Source organism: Chrysemys picta, chromosome 9, assembly GCF_011386835.1.
Source record: "Chrysemys picta bellii isolate R12L10 chromosome 9, ASM1138683v2, whole genome shotgun sequence".
Taxonomy (NCBI): Eukaryota; Metazoa; Chordata; order Testudines; family Emydidae; genus Chrysemys; species Chrysemys picta.
This window is the reverse complement of record NC_088799.1, coordinates 84173710-84182599: the sequence shown is the minus strand read 5'-3', so window position 1 is coordinate 84182599 and position 8890 is coordinate 84173710. Positions and strand designations below refer to the sequence as shown.

At 48.6% G+C, this 8890-nt stretch overlaps 1 protein-coding gene across 1 annotated transcript in view; it reads right to left on the bottom strand.

Moving 5' to 3' along the window:
* SLC16A2 (solute carrier family 16 member 2) overlaps positions 1-8890 on the bottom strand; it is a 105661-nt gene that overhangs the window by 63954 nt on the left and 32817 nt on the right. The gene's annotated exons all lie outside the window — the stretch shown is intronic.

Here is an 8890-nt window from a genome sequence, read left to right as displayed (position 1 = left end):
AATGCCCAGCGGGATCACAGTGGACTCTGCTGTGAAGTGAGATTCTCCCTTGCTCCCCAACGCCCACCCCACAATGTATTGCACCACAATAGACCAATGACCCATCTTGCCCCACCTCCCTTCTCCAGCCATACCAAAGGAGATCATCAGTCCACACAATCTACCATCCAACCTCCCTGCCATACTGGAGCTGATAAAAGTTCCAGCTAATCCAGAAATGCATCCAGTGCTGGTTACTTTAGAGGAAGGCAAGAAACCCACCAGATCCACCTAGTCTCCGACTCAGCAAAGCTGAATGCTTAAGTGCTTTGTTGAACTGGGACCCTGATTGTTAAAATGCTAACTCGGAGGATAAACCTCATTCTGAGATTTTCAGAGCTACCCTGCTGATGTCATTTCAGTTGGCAGCAATGCAATAAGTCTTGGATTTTTAAAAAGTTTAAAGGAAACACTGAAAATGCTTACAAAATTTCATTATTTTCTGTCCTATTTTCCTGACTAACATCTTTTCAGAGAGGTTCTCCTTGTCCACCAGCCCCCTCAAACACGCCTCATAAAAGTCATCCCTTGCAACATTTTTATGGATCACTTTTCATTTAAAAGGGTTTGTATGGCCGACACTGCTAACTGTGTTTCAGGCAGCACTGTGTAAAATGGAGAGAAGACACGCACACACACACATGCTAGCAGAGTTATTTAACAACTACATTCTTGGGAGCTGAGCAATGTGCGATGGAAATTAGGGAAATGCAATATCAAGGTAAGAGACAGTTAGGAAACCAAAGCCCATCCAGAAGAGAGCAAATGGATGCCCCCCTGACCGCAGAGGAAGCGGGGGCGAGCAACAGAGACACACAAGGGTCCACCAGGGGGGAGGGAGGACTGGGAACGGTATTGAGTCACCAAAATCAAGAGCTACATCTCAGTTTGCACGGGGCTCCAGATGGCCAGTTTGTGCAGCTGCAGCAGTGATGCACACACACACCACAAAGCCAGAGAAAGGAAGCTGTTACCTTGTAATTCACATTCCGGAGACTGGTCCTGACAGCCCAGGTTTAGGCGGGAGAAATTGCATTTGCGCACACAAGGTTAGCCAGAAAGAGAGGTTGGGGAATTGGGGAAATTTCTAACATTTCACGTGGCTGGCTGCTCGTTTATGGATGTAGTGAATGGGGTGTCAGGAGAGGGTGTCTCCCAGGGATTCGCCTATGCTGGGATTTTTATACATTGATAGAATGGCACTCATGCAAACCCCAAGCACAGATATGCTGCGCTGGCATAAGTGGGGACTTGCACTGGTGCAATTCGTCTACACTTAGGATGCAGGGGTTAAGCTGCACTTGTGGCTAAAAAACTCAATGTAGCCCAGGCCTCAGTCCAGTTCCTAAGGGGATGGGTGGGTGGCCACATTATGAAAGAAAAATGATGCCTTCACAATTGCTACAAAGCAGCTAGTTTGTTGGCAGTCTCGGCACAGGGGCCATAGACTGCACTGGCCACAGACAGAGCAATCAAACCCTTGCTCGACCCTAGATGTTGTCCTGTAATCAATCCAAGTCAGCAGATATATGGAATTACGCAGACACAGGGGGAGAGGTCCAGAATTCTGGCCTTCTGGATCCAAAAAAGCATGCCTCTCACACTTGAGCTAATGGAGCAACCCATGGTTGACAATGCTGTCAATTCAACACAAAGGTCATAACCCTCCTGAGGAATGTCTTATGGAAGTGCGTGGAGAGAAGAATCAGATTGACTTCTACAGGGCCTGCATGGGAAAGTAGGAGATTGAGAAAACTAGTGTCTGCAGCTTGCCAGAAAGTTGCTCTGTAGTTCAAGGAATGTCTGTGTGAGCTTCATCCAGCTGTGACTGGTATACTGTTTAGGCCTCTAAGCCTAAAACGTTTGCAGTGCGGTGCATTTCCAAGTCAGAAGGGGATTGCTTGGCTTAGCATAAGCAGTAGGCTCAACTATGCAGATCCCCTGTAACACGTATGATACTTTTCATATGAACAGCGTTTTACTCAGAGTAAAAAATGTCCTCCCCAGCGCTGCTTTGGTGGCTGCGTTTTAGAGTTGGTGAAGAATTCTTGGATAAGAAAACACTACGCAAAAACATCATTAATCGGTTTCCATTTTTCTCTGGCAAGAATGCAGGTGAGTATAAGGTCTAGTTCTCACCTTCCCCTAGGGTGACCAGACGTCCCGATAAAATCGGGACCGTCCTGATTTTTTGGTGTTTGTCCCGTGTCCTGACCGATCTCTGGTCAGGACGCAATTTGTCCCGATATTTCACTCCGCCGGCAGCACTCTGCTTTTTTTTTTTTTTCTCCCCGCCGGCGGACCCGCGCACCCCCCGGTGTCCTGATATTTTGTTCCTCTCATCTGGTCACCCTACCTTCCCGCATAGGGTGACCAGACAGCAAGTGTAAAAAAATCAGGACGGGGGTCAGGGGGTAATAGGTGCCTATATAAGAAAAAGCCACCAAAAACGGGACTGTCCCTATAAAATCGGGACATCTGGTCACCCTACCCCAGCCCCACTGCAGGTGTCATTTTTGGCAGGTTTGCTTGTCGAATGTTATCACACACACAAAAGTGTTCTTGCCTTGAAAACAAACCTCTGCCCTGACAGCTGGGATGGCAAGGAGAGCTCAGAGCATGGCAATAATTTCTGAAAGTCCCTGTGGGGAGGTTCGGCCAGGGCTCGTCCCCCTCCGGGGCGGCGGGGAGCCAGACCGCCTCGCTACTGGGGTCAGGTGTGTCGGGGAATTAGCTTGGCTGTGCGGCAAATGGTCAGCAGCTCCGGCCTTCCGGCAAGGACTGAGCAAACAGTTCAATATGAGCAAGCCCAGGCCCTGGGTCAGCAGGGCAACAAACAGTCAGTAGCTCAGGCCCTCAGGCAGGGGCTGAGCAAACAGATTCAATATGAGCAGGCCCAGGCCCTGGGGCAGGGCAGGGCAACAGACAGTCAGGAGCTCAGGCACTCAGGCAGGGGCTGAGCAAACAGGTTCAACAGCAAATCCTCAGGCTCCTGGCTCTGAGCAGCCGGGGAGAGAGGGAGACTGCCACTCGCGAGGTGGGTGGCAGGGGGGACACAGGCCCACCCACTCCACTGTGTCCCAGCCCGGGGCCCTAGCAGCGGCAGAAGACCCGCTGCTGTGTCAGTGGGGATCCTGACCGCAACACTGACATTGGCTCTGGCAGTGTTGCAGCCAGGCTCGGGTCGGCTGCCCCCGGGCTACTTCCTACCTCCCCCTCTAGAGGTTCCTAGGTCCGGACGGCGTCCTTGGTTTGGCAGCTCCTCGGGGTAACTGGCAAACGGTAGGCCTGGTGGTTCCGCAGGGGAATAGGTGAGCGGTAGGCTTGGTAGCGTCTCTGGGCTCGGGCTAGCATCAGGCGTTGGTTGGTCTGGCCAGTCCTCGGTTTGGCCACCGACCGCCGTGGTCTCCCCACTGAGAGCTACACCACAGGCGTCTGGTCTCTCCAGTGTCTGAGCTTCAAGTGAGCTCTGGGCTTTTATACTTCCTGTCCTGCGCCTTGACCTCTGAGGGGCGGGCGCAGGGTTTGCTGGCTCTGCCCACTTTGGTGTCCAGGGAGGCTCGTCCCCCTCTGTGGCGGCGGGGAGCCAGACCGCCTCGCTACAGTCCCTTATTATGAATAGTATTTTATCATTTGTACTGCGGTAGTGCCTAGGAGCCCCACTCATTTGCTGGGAGCTGAACAAACACAGAATAAAAAGATAGTGCCTGCCCCAGAGAGTTTGTACCTAAAGTAGGAAGAGAAAGTTACTTACCTCACAGTAACTGGAAGTTATTTGAGATATGTAGTCCCTATCTATATTCCACTGTGGGTACACATGCACTCCAGGAATTGGCAGTCAGAAAATTCTTGAAAGCAGGTTCCATGCATGCGCCTTCGCTTTCCTTGAGCCTCCAACTGAGGCGATAAAGGGTAGAGAGAACTGACCACCTCTACCATGATTTCAAGAACAACCCGAAGCAGAAGGGGAGGAGGGTGGGTAATGGAATATAGATAGGGGCCATGCATCTCAAAGAACTCTAGTTACTGTAAGGCAGTGGTTCCCCAGGTGGGGTACCCAGACCACTGGGGCCCGCTGTGTGTTATGTGCCCCTTGAGCCGGGGACACTTTTGCTGCATGGAGACCACCACTGAGAACAAAATGGCATCCTGCACACAGCATGACCTCCCATGTGGGGGCATTCCAGTTGTACTGGAAACGAAAGGGGCCCAGGACATCTAGCCAGATGCCAAAAGGGTCCTTGAGGGGGGAGGGGGGGAAATTGGAGAACCATTGCTATAAAGCAAGTAACTTTCTCTTCTTCTTCGTGTGCTGATCCCCATACGTATATTCCACTGTGGGTGACTGACAAGCCAGACTCAAGTAGGAGGAGGGTGCAAGGATGCAGGTGGCAGAGACGTTTGAAGTCCTGCCATCCCAAAGGATGCATCAGTGAAGGACCCCTGTACTAAAGCACGTCTCACGAATGTGCGGAGGGAACTCCACGTAGCTGCTTTGCAAATGTCAAATAGAGGCACTTCTTGGAGTGATGCCATTGACATCACTTGGGGCTCTTGTAGCCCTCACCCCATGAGGGGAAGGAAGATTAGACACCTGATAGCAGCCTGAGATCTGTTTGAGATCCCTCTGAGAGGCAATAGCTTGACTTTTAACTCCTTCCACTATGGCGATAAACAGTCTGGGAGACTTTCTGATTGACTTTGTTCTTTGCGGGTAAAAGGCTAAGTTTTGTCGCACGTCGAGGGACTGAACTCTCCTCTCCTCCAGAGGCGTATGGTTTTGGAAAAAAAATACAGGTTGGTGGATTCACTGGTTCAGGGGAAACTCTGAAGCTACTTTGGGGGTGAACCTAGTACGTAAACGCAATGAAACTTTGTCTGTAGGGAACATGGTGTAAGGCAGATCTGCCATCAATGCTCTGAGCTCACCCACCCTCCTGGCTGAGGTGATGGCTACCAGGCATGCAACCTTCATGGACAGGAGAGACATGGAACATGTTGCGAGTGGTTCAAAGTGAGGCTCAGTGAGCACCGAAAGAACCAGGTTTAAGTCCCATTGCAGAGCATGTTTCCTTACTGACAGAAAGGTTCTGATTAGACCCTTCCAGAACCTGGTGAGCAACAATTGAGTAACCATGTGAAGCTGGAAGTATGCACTGATTGCTGCCAAGTGGACCCATAAAAAGTTGATAGAAAGACTGACTGTTTTGAGGGAAAGAAGGCAGTCCAGAATACAGAGAATAACTGCAGCATCTGGGGATATACGTTTTTGCTGCGCCCAGATAAACACTTCCACTTGGTTAAGTTGCATTTTCTAGTGGAGCCTGTTCTACTATTAGTAAGGATGCTTTGCACAGCTTCAGAGCATGAACATTCTAGACTTGACATTGACACCCATTCAAAAACCATGTCCTGAGATGCTACTACTGAGAAGACTTTGGTGAAGACCTACGGGTGGTAGCAAGGCCAAATGGGAGTACTCTGTATTGAAAATGGTTGGATCCCACCATGAATCTGAGAAAATGTCTGTGGGCAGGGTGAACGTCCATGTGAAAGTATGCGTCCTTCATATCAGGAGCTATAATCACATGCCCCCTTCCAGGGATGGGATTATAGATGCCAGTGTGACCATGCAAGATATCAGTTTGTGAATAAAGCGGCTGAGATCAAAGATGGATCTCCTGCCTCCCTTCTTTTTGGATACTAGGAAGTATGTTGAGTTAAAAACCCTTTCCTTTGTACTGAAAAATAACCACTCTATTGCTCCTCGCTGTAAGAGTGCTTCTACTTCTTGTTTGAGACTCTCCTCTCGAGACTGGCCACTGAAAAGGAGTGGGGATGGGGGTTTTGGAGGGGGCAGGAAAGTAAATTCTATTGAATAGCCTGAATGGATGATGTTTAGTACCCAATTGTCAGTTGTTATTGCATTCCAGATGTGGGAAAATAGTGCTAGAGGATCCCCAAAGGGTGCATGGGAATCAGCAGTTAGTGGCATCATTGGTTTGCAGCTCTCAAACTCCCATAAAAAATATTGTTTAGCTGGGACTGGGGTTGGGATGATGATGTCATCGCAGAAGGTGCAGGGAAACAGGACTTCTGAATCCTTTGCCTCTTAAGCATTGGCTCATAAGGCCACTGGTGGTAAAACTGTTAAACCGGTCTAGGCTTGTATGACTGCCTGTGGAATTTTATCTTTGGGGTACGTGTATTTATTCCCAAGGAGAAGAGAGTGGCCCTGGAATCCTTTTGCATGTATGAGGACTCATTTGTCTTTTGGTTAAAAAGGTGAATTTCATCAAAGAGCGGGTCCTCTAGTGTTCTGAACCTTCTGGGAAATCCTGAAGTGTGAAGCCATGATTCACGGTGCATCGGAATGGCAGTAGCCATCATCCTTGAAGATGTATCTGCTGCACCTACCACTGATTGAAGAGTGATCCTGGCAACCAACTTGCCTTCCAATGACGGCCTGAAAATGAGCTCTATCCAGTTGTGGAAGCTTGTCAATGAAGTTCATGTATTTGGAATAGTTCAGATAATCATACTTACCCATCAGTGCTTGGTAATTGCCTATTCTGAAATGCAGGCTAGTAGAAGTGAAGATCTTCCTTCCCAATAAATCAAGTCGTTTATCCTCTATCAACCAGAGCACATCTAGAATGTTGCTGTTTAGAACTCTGTGGCAACTTGGACAACCAAAAAGTTAGGAGCAGGATGAGAAAAGAGAAATTACACCCCCTTGGCTGGGACAAAATAAGTTTTTCTTCCCTCTTGGGGTAGGGGAGCAAGTGGCTGGAGCATGTCAGACTGTTCTAGCTGGTTCAAGCATAGCTTCATTAGCAGGACCCGCTATTTGGATGGAGCCGGAGGATTGGAGGATGTCCAGGAGTTTATGCTGAGGATCCTGAACTTTCCCCAGGGAGATCTGTAGCTCATCTGCAACTCTACATAGCAGTCCCTGGAACAGCGTATGGGCATGGAGGTGGTGGTGAGATGGATGGAAATACTGGAGTGACTACTTCATCTGGAGAGGAGGACGACCATCTCTTTGGTACCAGTGGAAACACTGGATATGGTTCATAATCTTCCTCCTCCATTGGGTCAGGAGGAAGATCTGGCAGTCCTCTTTGAGGGAAGGGATGGACTGACTCCCTACCAGATGCCTCCAGCGCATCATCAAGGATCTACAACCTATCCTGAAGGACGATCCCTCACTCTCACAGATCTTGGGAGACAGGCCAGTCCTCGCTTAAAGACAGCCCCCCCAACCTGAAGCAAATACTCACCAGCAACCACACACCACACAACAAAAACACTAACCCAGGAACCTATCCTTGCAACAAAGCCTGTTGACAACTCCGTCCACATATCTATTCAGGGAACACCATCATAGGACCTAATCACATCAGCCACACTATCAGAGGCTCGTTCACCTGCACATCTGCCAGTGTGATATATGCCATCATGTGCCATATATGCCATCATGTGCCAGCAATGCCCCTCTGACATGTACATTGGCCAAACCGGACAGTCTCTACACAAAAGAATAAATGGACACAAATCAAACGTCAAGAATTATAAACATTCAAAAACCAGTCGGAGAACACTTCAGCCTCTCTGGTCACTCAATTACAGACCTCAAAGTCGCAATACTCCAACAAAAAAAACTTAAAAAACAGACTCCAACGAGAAACTGCAGAATTGGAATTAATTTGCAAACTGGACACAATTAAATTAGGCTTGAATAAAGACTGGGAGTGGATGGGTCATTACTCAAAGTAAAACCTATTTCTCCATGCTAATTTTTCCCCCCTACTGTTACTCATACCTTCTTGTCAACTGTTGGAAATGGGCCATCCTGATTATCACTACAAAAGTTTTTTTTCCTCCTGCTGATAATACCGCACCTTACTTAATTGATTACTCTCATTAGAGTTGGTATGGCAACACCCATTTTTTCATGTCCTCTGTGTATATATATCTTCCTACTGTATTTTCCATTGCATGCATCCGATGAAGTGGGTTTTAGCCCATGAAAGCTTACAGTCAAATAAATGTGTTAGTCTCTAAGGTGTCACAAGTACTCCTTGCTGAGTCAGGTCAATGTATGGCAGGGTGTCCCCCACCTTGGGTCTGACTGCGGTGTCATGGCCTTCTCCATTAGGTGCTTCTTCATCTGAAGTTCCCACCGCTCATGGGTCTGACTGGGGAAAGAGCAGCAGATACTGCAGCTTGCCGAGATGTGAGCTTCCAAGGAAGTACAGGCAGCATTGATGATCGTCACTGACTGAGAAGGAGCATGGGCAAGAGGAACAGATTTTGAAGCCTGGATTCCTGGGCACAGTCCAGTACCTGTGACAAGGTACCTCAATATCAAACTTAGCTAAAAACTAATGGATAAAATTCTAAAATAATTCACAAAATATATGTACAGATCAAAGAATAAAGGAAGATAAAGCTCCAGACGCTGGAGGTTCTGACCCAAGCCACGTGGCAGTAAGAAGGAACTGGAGAGGCAGTTCATCCGCTCTGCCCTTTATTTCCTCGGCTAACGTCATCAGGGAGTGAGGGCGCATGCGTGGACCCATGGACACTGCTGTCAAGAATTCTCTATCTAGGGGTGCCTGGAGCACATGTGTACCCACAGTGGAATACATATAGGGGCAGCACTCGAAGAAAAACTGTATTTCCATATGTAACTGCTGAGCTACCTAAGGGCATCAGAGAGAGAGAGGCGCTGTGCTTTGAGTGCAATCTGGAATTAGACCATGTCTACATTCAGGAATAGCCCTATCGGTTCTCAGTGTAGCTACACCAGCACTGATCCTGGCTGGACTAATTGAAGTTTACCCCT